The sequence below is a fragment of the Mercenaria mercenaria genome, chromosome 2, assembly GCF_021730395.1.
Source record: "Mercenaria mercenaria strain notata chromosome 2, MADL_Memer_1, whole genome shotgun sequence".
Lineage (NCBI taxonomy): Eukaryota > Metazoa > Mollusca > Bivalvia > Venerida > Veneridae > Mercenaria > Mercenaria mercenaria.
In genome coordinates this window covers 82,803,460-82,823,204 of record NC_069362.1, presented here as the reverse complement: position 1 = coordinate 82,823,204, position 19,745 = coordinate 82,803,460, and positions in this window count along the sequence as shown.

Here is a 19,745-nt window from a genome sequence, read left to right as displayed (position 1 = left end):
GAACGAGCCCCCAAATTGTCAGGATACGAGCTATATGACCCAGGGAAGTGCCTACGCCTTTAGTTTCTTGAACAATGGTTTGGGTCTATTCGCTAAGGTGACTATGTCATAGACTAGCTGACAAACGATGCAAAATGTCCTTTGTTAAAACATCGAGCTGGTGAGACCAAATATGTCATATATAGAATTTTCCTCTGGATATCTTGCCTAAATGATTCGTGTACCAATGATTTGTAAATTATTTCTATTATGAGCTAGACAATTTCAGGGATCAGGCAAGTAACTAAATGTTTCAAACTAACAATTTTCAATGAGCTCAAACTCCTATAGGCTGGAGACTCTATACTTGACTGGTCTTGTTGAAGTTCCCGTCAGACAATGTCTTTGAATCAACAACATACGAGTCATATCGCATAGATGCTCGGCCTCTGTCCTCCAAGCTCTATATGAATGCCCTGACTCCTGAATGCTCAGAGCCTATATGCTATCATGTGTTGCATTCATCTACCATGTAGGTATATCCCTGATGTCTTGGCTGTACTTCGCCAATAACGCTGAATCGTCGATAAGCTGGAACTCAACTACTATTTCAGTAGATTACTAAACTCTGGGTCTCTGTCTAAGCTAAAGATAGCACAAAAAGGGATTTAAGCACTATCTGTGCTTATGTGTTACGTTAGTAATACACCAAATATACAAATTATGACAATGTCAGTAGGTCACATTGATGGTCACTGAAAGTCTGTTAAAAGATCGGTGTGCAAAACTGTACATGCCATCAAAATTTCAAGGCTGTATTTCAAGTAGGTCAGTAGGTCACAATCATTGTCAAAAGTAGTTTAAGTAGTGTCAAAATGTAGATAAGTGCTCATAAACTCGGGCATACTTGTATTTGTATATACTATTGCATTTTGTTATAGACTAGAATTATAGTTTCGAGTCTAAAATAGAATATTCTTTCTTTCTTCTCCTTTCACATGAACATTCAATGGCCTCCGTGACCGAGTGGTTTTGGTCTCTGACTTCAAATCAATTGCCGCTTATCAGTGTGGGTTCGAGCCTCATTCAGGGCGTAGAATTATTCATGTGAGGAAGTCATCCAGTTTGCTTCTGGAAGGTTTGTGTTTCTACCCAAGTGCTCACTCGTGACAAACTAATACATGGAAGGGTACCTGGGTCTTCCTCCACTATCAAAGCTGGAAGTCTCCATAATTATGACCTATAATTGTGTCGGTGCTACGTTAAACACAACAAAATAAATTCAATAACCTCAGGACTTTTGGTTTTGACTACTAACAGTTAAGCATTAAATTAAATATAATAAGCCAGTCCGAAAGACAGCTATATATCCCTGCCATTGTTCTGGATATTGAAAAGGTTTATGGTATTGGGTGGAGCTATTAAACATAGAGACTTACCCTAAGCCTTCTTTACACAAGGGAAACTATTCGTTTATAAAGAGACATTTTTGTGTGAATACCGTTTTTTAATCCTAATCCTGTCCATGTTCATCAGTGCAAAGGGAAAATAACCTATCTATGATAAATGCAATGCATGATTGCACAGTTTTGCATCTAACAGTCTTGAACTTTATTTCTTCGATTTTCTCATATTTTTAGATATTTTTTCCATACTCTGACGCTGAGTATGGGTAGTTGAGATTGTTCTCTTTCCAGCCGTAGCCTTATTAATATCTTTCACTTTGTAAAATTCTGTGGGTTTTGACTTAAAGAAAATCAATCGTCTGTTTGTTGACAAATTTCACCACAAAAATGTTCTACTTTCCTTAGGGCAATCAATTATTTGATATTTTCATAGTTTTGTTTTCAGGTTGCCAATCCATGTGGCAAGTGTGCATGCTTTTCTCATGATAAGAGGTAAAAAGTGCATAGTTTGCATTAGGGTCTAGGTCAATAGTCATCTAAGCCTATCATAAAATCTTTGCGGAGTTGTCTCCATTTTTTCCAAATATTTCATCCGGGTTAATTTTTTACAGCTCAATAACTCTTTTTCAAGAAAAGATATTTTGATAAATTTTTTCAGTCCTTTTATTTTGATGCAGTTATCTAGAAATATATGTTTTAAAATAGATATAGCTCCTACTTGAATTTTGTGTTTTCAGTTACAATGCCTATTAAAACAATCGAGCTGTGATCTTGACCTTATGCCGGCAGGGGTGAATTTTAAATTCTGCACATTTTCTTCATAAGGGCCATTACAGCCAAGTCATATTAAAATCCTTCAAGGGTTAACATAAAATGGAAGTCTGAAACCTTTGACCTTAGGTTTTGACCTTGACCTTGGGCCGACATGGCTGACTCATAAATTTTGCATATTTTATTGATGAATAATTGACCCAATTGTCATGAAAATCCTTCGAGGGGTTTAGGAGATACGGAGCGGACACAACATGGAATGCTCAAACATTTGACCCTGAGTTGTGACCTTGATTTAAATCCGACATGGCCGACTCGTAAGTTCCACACACTGCCTTGATAAGGTAAGCATTTGACCCAAATTTCATGATTATCCTCGAAGGGGTTTAGGAGATACAGAGCGGACACAAAATGGAAGGCTAAAACTTTTGTCCTTGAGTTGTGACCGTGACCTTGAGCCAGGGGCCTCCGTGGCCGAGTGGTTAAGGTCGCTGACTTCAAATCACTTGCCCCTCATCGATGTGGGTTCGAGCCTCACTCGGGGCGTTGAATTCTTCATGTGAGGAAGCCATCCAGCTGGCTAACGGAAGGTCGGCGGTTCTACCCAGGTGCCCGCTCGTGATGAAATAATGCACGGAGAGGCACCTGGGGTCTTCCTCCACCATTAAAGCTGGAAAGTCGCCATATGACCTATCATGTGTCGGTGCGACGTTTAATCCAACAACAACAACAAAAATTGACATTGAGCCGATATGGTTGACTCATGGGTTCTACACATCATCTTGAAGGGGTGATTATTTGTTTCATGAAAATCCTTTAAGGGATTTAGGAGACACAGAGCGGACACGAAATGTTACGGACCGGACGGATAGACGGAAGGACGGTCGGACGTACACCATTCCCCATCACTCGTAGCGGGGGATTAATTAACTTTCAGAAACCGCTGGGATAGTATCTTTGTACCTCAGTTAGATAGTTTTGGCGATAACCTGCAAGTCATTAAGTTATTTTAAATAAATTATGCTCACAAAACACTCTGACTACACTTTACTTGATGTTCCACAAATCCGGGTAAATAGTTCTGACTAGTAACTGATAAGTTGTACAACAACAAATGTAAATAATTATTAAAAACACTCAGGCAATATTTCACTCTAGCCTTCGATAAATCCTAGAAAATAAATTTTATTACCGACTGCAAGGTCATTCAGGAATTTAAATGAATGTAAATAAAATGTTTGGGCAATAGATTCTGAATTTTACGATAACCTCACATAGAAAACTTTAATACTGAGTGGTATTTCATTCAATATGCAAAAAATACATGTTCATAAACTATTCAGGTAATAGCTAGATAGAAATCTTCCATGACCACAGACAGAACATTTTAACTTCTGAAACACTCAACGACCTCAGACAGGCAGGTTTTACTCCTAAGCGGCGTCATTCAATGTGTAAAAATCCACGTTCATAAACCGTTCAGGCAATAGTTATCTTTCCACGACCTCAGACAGAATGTTCTCACTACTATGCGGTACATCATTAAATATGCAAAAGACGTGTTTATAAACCATTTAGAACATTCCATTCTTTCTCTACTAAGTAAGTAGGTAGTAATTCAATTATTTAAAACATAAAGCGCAAAATACATTCAGACAATTGTTTATTTGTTCCTTCCATGAACTAAGACAGTTATCTTCAAAAGATTAGATTTTCTACAACTTACCTTTTCGAGGCAATTCTTTATTTCTTCTTGTAAATTCGTAGTGGATTTTACAGACTCTTGAAGAGAGACAGTTAAACTGTCTCTTTTTGTCTTAAGTTCTTGTATTTTTTGGCGCTTAAAGATGAAAAATAAGGCAATATTAAGTCATTTGTCACAAAAATGTGTTTAACAAGACAATTTGTAATGATAACTATATGTGTGTCACAAGGTGACCACAACCTCCACTCTTCGTCACTGTACTTTGTGTCGTGACACTTGAAGATGTTTTCACGATATAAGCAACACAAACAATTTATGTAAAGGACCATAACTCAGGTCCGGTTGAGTGAAATCCAAAACAGAACACCAGGTGCACACCTTCCCATGCTGTATTTCAAAAAAGAAATGATTTATTGCAAAAGAGTGTTTTAACACTATTTATACATGATGGGCGGTTATACGACGTAATATTTTCACGAGAGTGCATTCCGATTGAAATTATTTGCACGACGTATTACCGCCAGGGTATATACAGAGTGTTAAGGGGCGCATATTGCTACATTCACAGTTCATACAGAAATGAGGAAGGGCTGCATATTCCAGAAACTGATAGTGGGAAGATAAAAAACAGTATCCAATTCATGTACCAAAAGTTTGTACTTTTTTTACATGTAACTTTTATCATACCCAGCCCACTTTTTTCTAATTTCAATGTATGCGTCCCCTTAAAACCCGGTTTTGCTATAAATTATATCGATTTTAATAGGCCTTTAATCTAAAACAGAAGATAAAATATAGTAGCGCTTTTTCTTGATCGAAACAAAAACATTGACGTCACCTTACGTTAACGTGACGTTATTCTAGCGTAAGAGTGTTTTGACAGAGACAAGCATATTAGAACACTCTAATAATGAATAATGGCTCTAAGTTCCATACCTTTTTAAGATACATGCGACACAAACATGCATATTTCAACAATCAAGGCCATATCTCTAAAGACCACAGGTGCGTCAATAATTTTTATGCCCTTTGTACATATTTCTGAATTAGTCAAGAGCTATCTCGAATCTTTAACGAAAACAAAAGTTCACAACTTAACATACTATATAATACTTCTTTAATGTTTCAGAAACACATTCAACACGGATTTAGGTCCGTTTGATGCATATTTTGACCAAATCAAGTACCATGACTTTTGTCTGGCTGTTTAAAACCCCAGGTGCACAACTTCCTGTGCTGAATAAACATCATTTGAGGGTCGATGACTATGGGTCAAAACATTTTGTAATATTACACAAAGCCGGATGGACGGACGGACCGACAAGGTCAACTGATTAGTTACCCCACTTAACAACAACAACAACAACAACATGTTATTATGTCACATATATAACATATATGACAGAAAAGAAAAACAAAACACAATGATTTGAAGGGATTAAGTAGAGTATCATATCTGAGACTACTTTTAAATCGAGCGAGCACTGTCAGATGGCAAAACTTTAAAACTATTGAATATAGCCATAAGGGGAAAACCTAAGCCCAGACTCTTGGTTGCCATGTTTTTAAGAGAAGAGAATGACTTGAAGAAATGTTGAAGAGTGTCACTTTATGTACATAGTTTCAAATATTTCCATGTCCCAAGTGGACATGTGGTTTAACTAGACAGTTTTAATAATTCATCTTTATTAATACAGATTGATGTTTTACATAAAATAGTATTTGTACTACCTTATGGAAGATGTTTGAACGAATATACACAAAGTTTTATCTAAAAGCAATTTATTAAAAGGTTATTAAAGAGTAATTTGTGTGAAATCATTATGAAATCAAGTCAACAGTTTTAGAGGTTTTCGAAACAGTCAATGTAGACTAAAGGAAAAATGAAACAGTGATTTGAAGGGATTTAGTTTAGAAAGTCCATTGTTTAAACAAGAGGTTCATGATGACCCTGAATCACTCACCTGAGTAATATTAGCATCATGTTTTAAATAGCACAATGATGCTAAAATGTTAAAAAGTCATATTGTTCATGGTCACTGAAAGTAAGTTTTAAGATCGTTTTGCAAAACTGTGTATGCCAACCAAATTTTAAGGCTGTTTCTTTAAAACCAAGAAAGTAGGTCAGTAGGTCAAGGTCACAGTCAAGTGACCCCCTTATCACTTGGGAACATCAGAAAGTTATAACTAGAGATGCTTTTGAGAAAAGCGCATGTCTCCCACAACTGCCCCTATGTAAAATGTTTAGTTTCTTTAGATGGTTTAGACGAGTGGGTCCAATTATATGATCTGGATGAGTGGATCCAATCAGTAATTCAAGGGCCATAAATCAAAAGTGCTTTGGTGGATTTGGCTAGTTATCGGACGTGGCTAAGGTCTTATGGCCAAACGCATTTTGTTCAAGTTTAGTGAAAATCGGATGAGAAATGTTGGATTTAGAGAGCGGACAAGAGTAAAAAGGCGGATTTTTCGGCAATTCAAGGGCCGTAACTCCAAAATGCCTAAACCGATTTGGCTAGTTATCAAACCTGGCCGAGGTCTCATGGTCAAACACATTCTGTTCAAGTTTGGTGAAGATCGGATGAGAAATGTTCGACTTAGCATAAAACTGCCAATTTTTCGATAACTCAAGGGCCGTAACTCCAAAATGTCTGGACTGATTTGGCTAGTTATCGAGCTTGGCCGAGGTCTGATGGTCAAACACATTTTGTTCAAGTTTAATGAAGATCAGATGAGAAATGATTGAATTAGAGTGCGGACAAGAGTAAATAGGCCGATTTTTTGTAATTCAAGGGCCATAACTCCAAGACGCCTGGACCGATTTGGCTAGTTATCAAACTTGGCCGAGCTCTTATGGTCAAACACATTTTGTTCAAGTTTGGTGAAATTGGATGAGAAATGTTCGGCTTAGAGTGCGGACAAGCTTTCTGACAGACACACACACAGACACACAGACTGGAGTAAATCAATATGTCTCCCACACCACTGTGTGGTAGGAGACATAATTAAACAGCCTAGGAAATATGATTTGATAAGTTTTGAAGTAAGAAGTAATCCCAAGGGCATGGACATTTTTTCACCTCAGAGACATAATTTGAACAATTTGGTAAAGGAACACTAGGCAAAGCAACATACCAAATATCAAAAAACCTATGTCTCACAGTTTCAGGCGGAAATAATATTTTTAATGTTTTCCTATACTGGTCCAGTGCCTAAATCCAAACAGTGCTTAATTATTCGGACACCATTTAAAAATGCTTTACGATCATGATTTTTTACTGAAATGAACAGAATCGACGCAAACGAACACTTTGATTACCAGTTGTCAACAACAGTGTACGAATGTAAGCTTTTATAGAGAAAAGTACCTTCAAATATCCGCACCGCATAAAGTAAACAGTGTGTGTGTTGGGGGATGACGTCATACAGCGCGCGCCAGTTATTTTAGGTGCGAAGAGGTACTGATTAAATAAGAAAAATATTCTGCCTATTGCAGATGACTCTTTTTGTTTGCTGATCGAAACTGATGTAAAACATGTTTTAGAATTCTGTACTACCCTCAGTATTTATTTAAAAGATTTAACCAATTTCGGTTATACATCAATTAATTCAATAGAGAAAAAAATGCCAGCATTTTGCAGACAAGGGAAGCAATTCATTAGATAAATCTGCGCAGTGTCATTATAACGATCCCCGTAGTTGTGTCAAAATGTATAACGACAGCGACAGAATAAGAAAGAATAATTTTAAACATTAATTTTTGTTCAGATAAATTTTATTATATTATTGTTCTATTTGGCAATTATATAAAGTTAGAAACTAGTCCATATGATCACGTGATGAACAGGTAATAAAATTTTATTCGGACGGAGATATTTGTATATATTTACAGGACTGTATTTGACTGCTTTATTTTAAACGAAGTCGTGTTTATTGTTATTTTTGGGTGCACATATTCGTTGTATTTTATACCCAAATAGTGTCCGAATATTTAAGCATTCTGAAGGTCAATTTTGACAGCTTTTACTGGCCCAATTCGGATGACATTTTTATGATGAAATCAGCAATGTACGATTTTGTTGTTTTGCAAAGAGATTTATGAAGAACCTAACATTATACAGTTAAAAATTTATGCACGTGTGGTTTCATAATGCAAAGTTACTGCCAAAAACCCACCAAAAGTGTCCGGATTTAGGCACAGGACCAGTAAGTATGTGTAAAACTTGAGACCACCTCTTCTACGACTTAAATTTGGATGCCTTTAAAGATATTCATGTCCATTCACCTTTTTTTTATTAGTGAAAATAGTCATAGAGATACTTACAAGTATGCAGTTTTCGGTGCCCCTGAAAAAGAAGAAACAAGAGGGTCATTGGCACTAAATCACTCACCTGTGTTCAAGGCTTGAAGTGTGCTTGCATAACGTAATGGTACATATACAAAATTGGGTTTATTTTATGTTAGCCTATATAATATACATGTCATACACATTTTTTGAACATAGGACAACAATTTGAACAGTTATAGTAGACAGTATTACTATTATATCATATGCCAAATATCAAGGCTTTAGCTATATTTGATTCAGAGAAGATTTTCCAAGTTTCTTATATACAAGCCTCTAATTAGAACATGTCAGACTTGTCCTTTTTATTTAAAGAGCAATAATTTGGTCAATTATGGTAGAGTCGCACACATTTAGCACATGCCAAATATCAGAGTTCTAGAGAAAAAGATTTTTTATGGTCTGACAGATCTAGCTGTAAACCTTTCTCTAACCAAACCAGAATGTGTCTGTAGGACACAGGGTGTGCCCCCCATTTGTACATTTGTCACAAATAAAGGGCAATTATTCAAATGTTTGCAGTCTAAATGGGGTATAGCCTCAAAAAATATTAGGAAAAGTATTCATTATTCTATGCTTTATACTTTTTGAGGTATGAGCATCACAAACAAAAACTCCACTATTTTGGCTATTTCAAGGGCCATAACTCTGTAATAAACATTAAAATTCTCAAGAAGAATGCAAGGTCACATTATGATAAAGACTTAAGCAAGGTTTCATGAATTTATATTAAATACTTTCTGAGTGAGGCACATAATTAGGTGAACATGTGTATTTTTTGCTATTTCAGGGGCCATAACTCTGTAAATAGGAACCAACCCAGATGAAAAATAGTAGGTGTGCAAGTTCATATCATGATTAAGACTCATGAAACGTTTCATTCATTTATATCAAATATTTTTAAGCTAGGCATGTCACAAGGTGAAAATGTGCATTTTTGTGTATTTCAGGGGCCATAACTCTAGAAATCGGGTGCAGGCCCAGATTAAAAGTAAGCGAGGCGCAAGTTTATATCATGATTAAGACACATGCAAGGTTTTATGAATCATATCAAATACTTTTTGAGCTAGGCGTGTCACAAGGTGAAAATGTGCATTTTTGACTATTTCAGGGGCCATAACCCTAAAATTAGGGGGCGTAGCCAGACGAAAAATAGAAGGTGTGCAAGTTCATATCATGATAAAGACTCATGCAAGGTTTCATCAATTTATATCAACACTTTTGAGGTAGGCGCGTCACGAACTTCTGACGGACGGACAAGAGCAAATATATATGCCCCCACCACTCATCGGGCGTGGGGGGGGGGGGGGCTCACAAAGGCAAATATGTGGAACGAACTGGAACCATTTGAACATCTTTGGGCTACCCAGAGATTATTTGTGTAAGGTTTTATTAAAGTATATGCAGTGGTATTGGAGAAAATATTGCCTAATGAAATTTTTGATGAAAAGAGACCACGCCCTCTGGCGACAAAGATTTTTTTGGGATTTAACGTCACACCTATACATCACCCCCTTAATGCAAAAAGGTACCAAGTGCCTTTTTTATTCATATGCTCACGGTATCGTTTTGCATTAAGAGGAAGACATGATAGGTCATATGGCGACTTTCCAGCTTTAATGGTGGCGGAAGACCCTAGGTGCCCCTCCGTGCAATATTTTATCACGAGCGGGCACCTAAGTAGAACCACCGACTTCCGAAAGCCAGCTGGATGGCTTCCTCCCATGAGGCGACAAAGTTTATTAAGGATTCTAACACGACCAACAAATAACCCTTATATATGTAGAGCAAAATCTATCTATTATATCTGAGAGGTTTAGGGTGGGGAGTCACATTTACAAACACGGTGTTATTAGACCGTGTCCCATTCAGCGTACAATGTGCCTGTTCAGGTGTACAACAAGGGTGCAGTACGAGAAACATCTGATATCATACAGCTGGCATAAGCAGCAAGAGGGTCACCTAGGTATGGCTCAGAGTGTTTAAACAAGAGTGTTAATCTATATGTTTTAGGTGATTAAGATATGGAGATGCTAAGCAAAGAACAGTCGGTGCAGCACTTTATTAATATGAGCAAGCAGAGTGATAGGAGTCCTGGAGAGAGAGAAGGCAAGATCAAGGGAACTTGTTAGAGATGGTCATGAGGGTAGGTTGGACAGGTACAGGGCAGGAGTAGGTGAAGTTGTAGGAGGGCAGCAAGAGCAAGTCGAGATAACCATTTATGCAGAGGCTGCAGATTTTGACGACCCTGAGGCTCTTGACCTCAGTGCCCCAGGTTCCAATAAGGAGAATGAGCCTCTTGATTTAAGTGTGGTTTGTGTAAACGCCAGGAAGGAAGTGGTTAAGGAGGTGGATCAGCAGGACGATAGAACAGACATCCTGCCAGGGATGATTGGACAGGGCGAGGTGCAGCGAATCCCAGATTTACTCAACAGGAGGCGGTCACCATCCCCAGCGAGCTCATCTTCATCCACTTCGTAGGCGTCGCCGGCTTCTTCCCAACAATAGAGGTTGGTGGAGGCGCTGGAGGGCTTGGTGAAGAAGTCCAGTGACATAGTCAATTATTCTGTTGACCGGACAATGGTGCAGATGTTAGCCATTTTTCAAGCTGTTTTTCGAAGGGATTCCCGGAAAGCAGGTTGTCAGACAGAGTTAGGGAAGAATAGGAGTGATTTTTTAAGGAGCAAAGAAAATGGGGTGATAAGGAAAAAAGCGAAAGGCGTAAGAGAAGTAATGAAGACTGGATTAGAGAAGCAGAGGAGGAGAGACGCTGACGAAGATAGAGAGGCGACGGAGAGAAGCTGATGAGGATAGAGATAGGCAGAGGAGAGAGAAGCAGGTGAGGATAGGGAGAGACAGAGGATGAGAGAAGCAGATGAAGATGAGGATAGAGAAAGACAGAGGAGAGAAGCTGACAAGGATAGAGATAGGCGGAGAAGAGAAGCAGATGAAGACAGAGGGAGGCAACGGAGGAAGGAGGATACTGTTATTTCTAGAGAACCTGTAATTTCTTATAGTATGCTGTTCGAATGTATTTTACTATTCTTCGTTTTGATTTGTTTATGCTTTAGGATGTTGTTAACTTGAACTTTCTGATTAAGGCAATCTTCTATACCTAATGGTATGTACATGTTAATTTCTTTTCAAAGTTAAGATTTCGTGTACATGTTACTGATCACTGTAGCATGTGTGTCATGACTGTAAGTGACAGTTGGAACTGACCAACCTTTTAGCAAGCGCTACTTCGTGTATTTGCATGTACATTTCTTTTGTAAATGTTTTTGCTCATTTCATTTGTTGCATTTCATGTAAAACATTGTCGAATCGATTACTGTTAGACTTAAAATCATTTTCTAGGATCGTAAATATTGATAATGTTTGCACATTGTTAAACCCGGAAGTGTTATTAGTCCGCCGTTACCTTCAGGTGATTTAGCGATGACGTCACGCACGCTCTTTACTGTTTTACGTCATACATAAGCTAGGCCCCTGTTTGAAGTTTTTCAGCGCGAATATTTAAAATTGTGTAACTTGATATTTTTCTCTTTTAATGCGTGAATGCTTTATAATGTTAGATGTACTTAATTATTGTAAAATTAATTCTCGTTTCTATTCTGCATTTTTATGACTTTTATCTGGTGCACACACTGTTGTATGTATTCACCACTGTGGATGATGTCCTCGAAGGGCCTCCCCCACGCGGCGGGGATGCGCTCCACCGTCCGTGTGCATGGGGCTATCTGGCTCTGACCTTTCTGCGAGGACTTCCGCAGAAAAAAATCTTAGAAATAAACCTGTATTGACATTATCTAAAAATTATTAATTTATAACTTAGGCAATTTTTAGGAACTTTGGCTTAAAGGTATTCTTTTTTATTTTATTTAGGTCTTTAATTCATTTTAAACTTAAAACGTAGGATATGTAAATTTAAAAGCGACTTTCTGCTGCAGTGTTCAACTTTGACATTTTGCTGGATTTTTCATTATTTATACACTTTTGTAAGTAATACTTAAAAGTAAGAGTTTTTAAAGCTTGTAGGCTTCGATAAGAATAATCTTAAGCTTATAATCACGATTTAAGAAGTAATGTAAAAAGTACATAGATTTAGAATTTAATATTTTTTTAAATAAATCTAGGTTAGACGTATATAACTGTTTGCCTTAGTGCTCATGGAGCCTGTGAAAGCCCCGCTCGCCATAATCCTGATCGCCATTGCCGTTTTTTCGACTTTTTAAGGTTGTTGAAATTAGGTAAAGAAACGTGAAATTTGTTTGTAATATTTTAAGCTGTGTATTTTCTTTATTTATTCTTATTTCACGTAGGGTCCTATGTCATTCACTTAATAATTGTAAAAGCCCATTAACAAAATAAAGTAGCAGAAAAGTTAAGAGTATCTTATCTGTTATCACTTCACTAGATTTTCATTTTATTTATTTCGGTTTAAAGTAGAGTCCATTTTAGCTTCAAATCTTCAACACTAGATGGAAGTGTAATTGTGATCGTGCTGTGTCTATAAAATGTCTGTGTTGATTTGACTGGAGTAATTGTTAGAACTGTGATTGTGTAATGTCCGTCATAAAGCCCTAATTTTCCCGCGCACTGACTGGTAAAATATAAAGTGGTGGCAGCGGCGCGGTGAGAAAATATCAAACCAGAAGTGACAGAACATTGAGGAAACCAGTGACACGGGGACAAAAAGTAGACGATCTTGGACAACAGGCCAACAGTAAAGACGTTTCAAGAGAAGGACTACAAGGAGATACAGACGTGTTTACCGGACATTCACCTTTATCGATGCAGAACGTGGACGGAGTATCGATAGGGACATGTGGTGATACAGAGGTGACAGGCGAAAGAGAACCATATGACGTCGTAAGTTACAATGACAGCCTTCAAGATAAATCGGAAGAGAAAAACAACTATGTCGAAGATGGTAGAGATGATGTTGACAGTGTAGGTAGATGTTCTTAACCGTGATGGACCCTCACAAGATTCTAGAAATGACGGAGAGGACGACTCTCTTCAAAAAAATTAGCAGTGTGTTAAACAAACAACAAGAAGGTGTTTTGAATGCATTGTCTAATGTATGCTCTTGAGAATTTTCAGAAGCAGTATAGCGGTGACAGAGACGACACTTCACCTAGGCCAAGCGGACGAGAAAATGTGCAGGTGCGGGTACCGAGGGGTAGACCAGACACAGACTACAGATTTCATGACAAAGATCAAATAGAGGGCGAACATCAAGAGTATAGAGAGCAAGACTTCAATAATCAAGGGTGTGCACAAGGTGGAGATTTTCAGGCGCGGAGCTATGGTAATTCAAGAAAGAGGGGCACATGGCAAGAGGGTGATTATGACAACGATAAGTTTCAAGACAACAGAACATACTTGAGACCTCGTCCAAGTAGTGTTAGGCAAGGCATTTATGGATGCCCATCTAATATACAGACAATTGGTATAAATATTCCTGCTTTTACAGGTAAAGAAGAGTGAAATTATGGCTGTGCAGATTTGAAACGCTTGCAACAAGATTTTACTGGGAAGAAGACATGAAGTTAGACCAATCCCTACCAAGAATACAAGGGCCTGATGAAGAATTCATGTTTGCACAACTTCCTAGACGTATACACTCAAACTATGCAGAGCTAGTACAAGAACTAAATAATAGAAAAAGAGTAATTGAAACTTAAAAAAAAAACTTTGTAGGAAAATTTAACCGGAGGATGCCAAAATCTAGTGAAAAAGCAGGATTATGCTGCAGAGCTGAAACGACTGTACGATAAGGCATACCCAAACAGGGACAGACATACACGACAGGAGGACGATTTATAGATGGACTTCATGATGACGAAGCCAAATTTAATGTGAAATTCCATAGAAAACTGGAAGACATCGGTGAAGCTGTATACAACGTGGTGGATTTCATATATACCGGTCGAGGGAATGCACACGAAGGATAACACGATAGAAGACTAGAAAAGGTACAAGAGTAGCAAGAGAAGACCTTAATTGGACAAGTGACGTAAGCGAACCAGAAAACGCCGATAGAATTGCTTGAAATCATCGGGTACTTTCTAGAATACTTCAGACAATATGGCGGCGGTTCAAGGTCAGGAGCGACCACAGGGCACTAGTATATGTTTTTTTAAGTTAAAAGAATCATGATGAAAGGCAGCAAGATGGATAGAGATTCTCTCGCATTACGATTTTTACATAGAGTAAAGACCGGGCGATAAGCAAGGTCATTGCGATGCACTGTTCCGGTGTGAGAACCGAAAGATTGTCAGTGTGCTGACGTTGATACGGAGGACGAAAACATTTGACTGGAGGGACCATATGCGGGAGTAACTTTGACATTACCAGATAACACTGCACCTGAGTGTAATGAAATTGCAAACATGTTGTCAACACAGATGTGATCAGAAACATTGAAGTTTCAGATTCCGCAAAGGATAATCAAAGCACGGTAGGTAAAGGGAGGGTATTCTTCAAATATTTTGCACGGTATTTGGTCAGGATATACCGTTAAAGAAATGTCAGAAGCACAGGGAGCCGACTTGGACATAAGTGATACTAAAAGCAAAATGACTAGGAAGAAACTGAACAGTGACGAAGCTGCGTTTTAAAGTCCAGCAGGAAGGCACTATTGGCTACTTTGGGACAATCTAAACATTGTAGACGGACTGCTAGTGAAACATTTTAAGAAGAAGGATGGTACTTCTGAGTTTGTACAGGATTTATTCCCTGGAAAAATTAAAAGGAAAGTGCTATATCAAATGCATAACAGTTTGCTCGTTGGATATATCGGGTGTAAAAAGACTAAGGAAAAGATAGTTCAACGGTTTTACTGTTATAATCTTAAAACTGATGTGTCATTGTATGTGAAGCAGTGAGACATTTGCAGGGATATGTGCAAGATACATTATGATGGCTCGTTCCGAATGAAGTGTACAGTTTAGTCTTCGATTATAGAACGTCGCAACAGCCTGTTTGCATTTTACATATCCGCGACATGTTCTAAGATTTTGCTACTTTTGTGAACGTCTCTTATCACGCGTCAAGGGGTTATTGGCTCTCTGTGACGACGAATAAACCATAAACCAATTGTGTGATTGTAATCCCTTCCTTGTAGATGTCGGATGAAATACGGAATGCTGAAAACAGAAGGGGAAGGGCATACAGATGTCTATACTGTAACAGACAAGGGAAGGTTGACTTTAAAGCTAAGAAGTTTAGGCTGGAGAGTCACATCTACAAACACCACGTGTCGCTAGACCGTGTCCCATTCAGCTGCACGGTGTGCCTGTTCAGGTGTACGACAAGGATGCAGTACGAGAAACATCTGACTTCATACAGATGGCATAAGCAGCGAGGAGGGTCACCTTGGGATGACTCGTAGTGTTTAAACGAGAGTTTGAATCCATGTGTCTTAGGTGATTACGAAATGGAGATGATGCTAAGCAAAGAACAGTCAGTGTAGCACTTTATTAATAGGAGCAGGTAGAGTTATAGGAGTCCTGGAGAGAGGAGGGAGATCAAGGGGCCATGTTAGAGATGGCAATGAGGGCCAGTGGGTCTGACAGCTCTGGGGCAGGTGTAGGTGAAGTTGTAGGAAGACAGCAAGACGGGCCTGAGGCTCTAGACTTCAGTGCCCCAGATTCCAGTAAGGAGGAAGAGCCGTTTAATTTAAGGTATTAGGCCCCTCATAGTAATGTGTAAAAAATGGCATATGCTTGGTACATTCTTAAAGTTGACCGTGCTTCAAATTGTTTGTTCCTTAATTCATTTTAAACTTAAAACGTAGGATATATAAATTTAACAACGAGTTTCTGCTGCAGTGTTCGACTTTGACTTTTGCTAGATTTTTCATAATTTATTATACACTTTTGTAAGTAACACTTAAAAGTAAGTCTTTGTTTTATTCTTCTTTTTTAAGCTTGTAGGATTCGATAAGAATAATCTTATATATATTATTAATTCATGAAAGTGACGTCCCTTGAAAAACTACGAAGAGTAACGTAATTAAATATGTAAAAAAATCAAGGCATCTTGATTCATCTTCTTTTCAGCTATATATATATATATATATATATATATATATATATATATATATATATATATATATATATATATATATATATATATATATATATATATAATTCGAAAATGTAGGAAATAACCAACTATCAAATGTCTATAATATTTAATCGACTACCGGTTTCAAAAATATCATCAGGTCGATTTTAAACAATGTGACGTCGTCAATAGAAACAGGGGACGTCACTCTATTAATATAACGTCGTGTAAAATATTTACGAACGTTAATGACGTTATTTTGTTGTCGTCTTTAAACTAACGTGTTTCTGTCACTTTTTAAGTAAATGCGCCGTCTCTATTCAAAAAGGTTTTAATTTTCTGTTATAAAACATTTCTTTTTGTTTCCTGCTTACTACGCTGTCCGTGAACATTTTAAAAAATGGGAATATTTTGTATGTTTTGGTTGATTCTAAATGTATGTCCAAATTTAAACGTGTAGGCTTCTCCTTCTTAGTCCACATTTAAACGTGTAGGCTTCTCCTTCTAAGAAGTAGAAGCCTACGCGTTTAAATGTGACACCTCTAAGAAGGAGAAGCATACACGTTCTTGACATCACAGGAAATATTGGTTTACTCTAAATGTATGTCCACATTTAAACGTGTAGGCTTCTCCTTCTAAGAAGGAGAAGCCTACACGTTCAAATGTGACAAAGGTAAATGAGTAAGCATAAATATACTGAAATTTCAGTAAATGTATTTGCATGAACGATTCAGTTTTTAAAGTTCGCGTAGCGTGCGGACATAACAAAAGGAGAATAAATATCAATTACACAGTCAAACGCTATTAAGTTCCGGTTTCAAGATTACAAGAAAGGTGAATTTCAGAATTAAGGTTACAATTTTTGAAACAAACCTACAGAAATAATTAGGAACGGAATATCAAAAACGAAATCAAAAGGACCTATCGCAATGAAGGATCGCAAAAATCAAATATTGGATTATAATGTCATTGCATTTGTAACAACTTTATAACCCACGTAATAAGAATATGTCACCAGCAATACACAGACGCAAAGCAATGCTACAGAACAGCGACAAAATGAAAATTGTTTTGCAACAAGAAAAGAATAATAAATAGTAAAAGGCAACCTAAAAACTAAAAACTCATTCTATCTTAATCGAAAGGACTTCGGACACTTTCTATATGAATTTGCCTACTCCAAGAGTGAAAAATAAACCACTAAGAAATAAGTATTTAATTACATATACCATCAAAATACATATTTGAGATTATTTCTTAAAGTCAAATTTTTCAATATTTTTTCATAAAATGGTAATTTTTGCTCTAAATAGAATTACGTACCCTGTTATATACATATAAAAGCTATTTTGCTTTAAAGAACATTGTTCCACCCCCCCCCCCCCCCCCCCCCCCCCCCCCCCGTGCATCAAAACCATATTTGACCAGCATATGTAGATATTAATTATACACATTTTCTGTGACTATTGTGTTGATGCAAGGGTTGGAACAGTACTTTTAAACAAAAAATATAACTACAGGGTGTTCCCAAATGTAAAGTAACCAATACTTTTTATATTCATTTTTAATAACTTGATAGTCACATATTTTTACATCTGTTTTTAACTAAAATACTATACAAATGTTTGAATGGGCACATATAGGCATGTTATACATGTAGAGTAGTGAGAGAAGCAAATACTGTTAATTCATTATTATTCATTGGGTTAAATTTTCATTCGCATATCCTGTTTGTTTGTTGTAGTAGATTGGCAAATGTGTGCTGTAAAATACTAGCAACACACCAGGTAATCTTCTGCATGCCCTCCTCGCGACGCGCACACCAGGATGTAATTTGTTTTCCATTTTGTTTTTATTATTTTTTTTTTTTTGTATTTTTTATATATTTTTCATTTCTTTATTTCTTCATCTTTTTCTGTGCATTTATATTTATTTCTTTTAGACACATACTACATGTGACACGCATTCATCACTTCATGTTCTTCCTTCAGTAAAAACTGAATTGAAGATTTTCTTTGCGGCGGACTACGCCTAAACACAACAAAAAAAGGGGCAATATGTGCACAGCATTTTATCTGATCCTGACTATAGTCTATCCAACAGAAATAAAGCTTGGCATTGATATGCCTGTGATGCATAGGTCAAGAACAGTAGCTTCTTGGCAGGTCATATCAGTGACGGTTTCACATTCAGTGTGATGCCACGAAAGTGATGTGTCAAGTCGCTTTCCATGCAGATGGCATATACAAATACGGCTAGACGCGATCACGAACTAAACGGTCCAGCCGAGTTTCAGGTGGAACTTTTAAGCAGCGACCTGCTTCAACTTTTCGAATATGTTTTGCCCACAACTTCAGCCCTGAATAGACAACATTATCTATAGATGGGTTGTTGTCAGACTTATCCGGATTTAACTTTTTCCGATCCAGCTTCCTTAGGCAAGCCTCAGATAGAACTGTCATTTCGGATACATTTTTATTACATGTTTAAGCGAAATGAGCCGTGCTATGAGAAAACCAACATAGTGGCTTTGCGACAAGCATGGATCCAGACCAGCCTGAGCATCTGCGTAGTCTGGTCAGGATCCATGCTGTTTGCTTTCAAAGTCTACTGGAATAAGACAAACCGTTAGCGAACAGCATTGATCCTGACTAGACTGCGCAGATGTGCAGGCTGGTCAGGCTCGATCAATGCTGGTGGCAATTGCACTATGTTGGTTTTCTCATGGCGCGGCTCAAATATTATGTGTGCCACTGGTACTTATCCTAAACAAAATCCCACCCTACGGCCTTGATAAGATTACTGATTTTTCTTATTATTAATGTTATACATCACACAAATAGCTGCCATCACTTATAACAGAGCTATACAGACATGTACATGTACTTAAATAACTACCTGAACCACTGTAATAAAACTGACCGGTCACTTATACATGTATACCTATTCACACAATGTAATGCGTCAATAACTTAACATTATGAACAGTGTATAGATAAATCAAGTACAGGTTGTTTGGAAAAATATCGTTCCCTTTTTTATTTATTTATAGGATTTTAATCTTAAAATGTTATTTTTTCCTTAAATAAACAGATTTTGTCACTTTTTTCGACTGGAATTAAAATATTTAAAACTTCCGTAAAGTGATGATATTATATTTTCACGGAAATTTAAACATTTTATTTTTTCAAGAAAATATACCCTGGCCCAGATAAAATAAGAAAAACATCTTGATAGGAACAGATACAAATCAGTTTCTGCTGTAATAAATTAACTAATACATTGGTTTATCACTGACTCGAAACGCGTTGGGTATTGTTTAAATACTTAAGGAGAAATTTGCATTTGAAATGTAGGCTAGAAGCATATGATAGTGTCCGAAGTCCTTTGATATGGTGGAAAATATCGCGACTGTAATTAAGAGTAACAGAGGCAGATGTAAGATGTGTCCAAGTTTGCTAGA